We start from the raw sequence: 3,135 nt of genomic DNA, 5'->3' as shown, positions 1-3,135 counted from the left end.
ATTTAACTTTTAATAAAATACAGATTCATTCCAACAGTTAAAAAGAAGCCACTTTATTACTCTAATGCAATGTATTCGCTCTTTCAAAACTCTTGCACTGATTTTCCAGGCTCCATCCCCTTCTAAATTTCTTTTTGATTGTTGCATTGGAGTCAGTGGAACTGGATGATTAATCATATCCAGAAGAAGCTCCAGAGTGTACCTGGCTGTACCAGGCATCTGGTGTGTTAACTATCAGCAGATCAGCCACGTAGCAGCTGATGACAGCAGACAGGACTCCAAAACAATAGCATCCGTCTCAGTTGGTTATTTATAATACGAGACTGGAGGCACACAAGCTGCCTTGAAAAGGTTCAGTTTGGGGCTGATACAAGTAGCTCCTCCCAAAGACATAACAGTGGAATGTGCACTACTTTCCTGACTGAGGGGCAGAGGCACACTAGGAAATAAACCTCTAATGGAAAGCATTCAGAACTGGCTCCAAGAAAAATTCAGACACCCATTGATTAATAGTACTAGATTGTTTTAAAACCATTTATTTGTTAGAGAGGATTATGTATATATGGACAACTACAAAATGTTGTGTTTTGACATCTTTTAAATAGAGTCTCCTTCTTTTATTCTCACAAATCCACTGACGTATCTCCCAGGGCCATTCCTCTTATGAGTTTATTTCGGAAAGCCCCAGTTGTGGAGTGGAAGAGAACTGAAAGTCCAGACTTCCACCTATCTTTTCACTACCGTCGACTCCAGACTTCTTCAGATAGTAGCAGATGAACTTCAAAACAGTCATTTCCCCCAGCAAATAGGAAATGGAAGTCTAGAGAGCTAATAGGACTTTTTCATCTCAACCCAACTCTGTGATCTAATTTCAGATAGCAGGAAATATGCCAACTTTAGTGGCTAATTAGAGGCACTCATTGGAAATTATTTGTAGCCAACCTTCAATCTCTTATAGCAAAGGGCATTGACAATGTGGGCAGCATAGCACTGGCAGCATGCATGGTGGAAATTTTCTCAGGAAAGGGTACAAGAAAAAGTGGTTGCGCTTAGATTATGCAATTCGCTTGGCTGAAAAACTTCTCAGTCTACACTGATGCTAATTTTGGCTAAATTTAGCCACAGTTCACGCTTTTCCACTTGGATGCTGGAAGCCTTCTTTTGTCGGGGAGGGAGCTTTAGCAAAGAGTGTCTTTCACTCACGTATCTCAAAACTGACGTTTAATTCTGGAGCAGACTAGCACTTGCATTGTGAATTAAAACTTTATTAGATTTATTAAATTCAGGTTGCTTTAGGATTAAACACAAAACCTCTCCTTTTGTTGACATAATTATACTCATTTGGGGTTTAATGCTCTTTTATCAAAGGAGAACCCACCCTAATGTGAACTCCATGAAGTCAGGAAGTTTCGTCTATTTGGTTCACTGCTGTATCCCCACAGCCCACAGCAGGGTCTGGCACATAAGGAGGCACTCATTTTGTATTTATTAAGTGAATGGTTGAATGAATGCATGAGACATAGTCTCAAGTGAAGGAGAGGATGCCACTGTACTGAGATCAGATGGCAAGCCTAAATACTTGGTTTCAAAGAAGCTCACCCCACCAGTGCCAGGAACATTTGGATCTCAACCACACCCTGTGTTCCATCCCTACCTCCTACTTGCTCTTACTTCCACTGTTTTAATAAAAAGGGTTTATTTGAACTTTTTGCAAGTGGGGAAGTTTGGCAGAGCTAATGAATGACCTTTCATACCATATTGACTCTAGGGCAAGAAAACTTACTTTTTCCCACAATATCACTGCCCTAAGGTAAGATTTTTTAAAATAAAGAGCAGCTTTAAATCATGCAGGAAGTCAGTTACATCCAAAAGGGACCCTTAAAAAAACAACAACAATAACAAAAACAAGAGCAACAGATACAGTTAGCAAATTTTGCCTTCAGTACTCCATGCTTCAACTTGTTTTCTTTTTTTATACTTCCCTATGTTCCTTGCACAAAGGTACCCATTTCCTTCATTTCACCCTCCTCCCCCAGGAAAAGATTTCATAACTCACTCACTTAAAATTATAAATAAGACCTTATCTATTACTATTCAGAGCTATTATAATCTTAAATCAAAGGAATCTACTTCTAACTGAGTAAGAGTATTTTGTAGATAAGAAGCCAACTCAGAAGTTCTAAAATCCAATTATTCATTCCTATAATATTAAAGAATATTAGTTAGCTACAAAGAGCTCATGGTCTAGTAGTAGAAGCAAATGTGTAAAACCAATTATAAATTTCTATGACTACCACTAATAATGTGGGATGTACAATGTGACTATTTAAAAGGGAGTGATCAGTTTGGTTCTCTGCAAAAATCATTATTTTCCATTGAATCACAATCAGTCTCTTTCATTGTTAGGTAGCATTAATAATTTTAAAAGTTTATCCTCTTGTTGAGCTGAAGACTGTTTTTCCATGTGTTTTACATATTTGTCAAGTACTGACCCCTGGAGTAGAAAAAAGTCCCAATTCCCAGATGTTTTAGGTGAGTAGAGAGGTTGTTTTTTTTTTAAGAATTGCCTATTTTCTAAACATTTAAACAGGCCATCCCCTTGTCTATTTTTAACTACTGCCTGTCCTATTAGAAGCCATGGACCACCCAGCATCTGATCTAATATAGCAAGTATCTATCTAAGATGGTAGCAGCTGGTAGGGGGCAATGGATTTGCCTCTAAAAATTAATGGACTATCATTCTCTTGGTAGGACCTCTGCCCCACTTCATTATTAGATGGGAGGTAGAATATCAGATTAGGAGCTGGAGATGCATTTCAAGCACAGAGTTCCTTTTAGGATAAAGACCCAGGTTATTGTCTGTGGCATTTGACACTCTGCTTGTAGCCCACAGCAATCTATCTCTGCAACTGGCTGAGATCTCTGAAAGGAAGGCAGAGCACCAAGCAGACTCCTGAATTGTTCCTAAAATTCTAGTGGAAAGTTCACCATCAACGCCAAACATAACAGGACTTTAATGACCCTGAAGTTCTCCTGAGAAATTCAGATAAGAAATAAATGAGTAGCAGAGATTTAAAACAATGATAATACAGAAGGTTAATGAGAAGATGCATGCTTGCGTGCTCCTGGTGGATA

The sequence above is a fragment of the Lagenorhynchus albirostris genome, chromosome 5 (assembly GCF_949774975.1).
Source record: "Lagenorhynchus albirostris chromosome 5, mLagAlb1.1, whole genome shotgun sequence".
Classification (NCBI taxonomy): Eukaryota; Metazoa; Chordata; class Mammalia; order Artiodactyla; family Delphinidae; genus Lagenorhynchus; species Lagenorhynchus albirostris.
Note: the sequence above shows the minus strand (reverse complement) of the source record.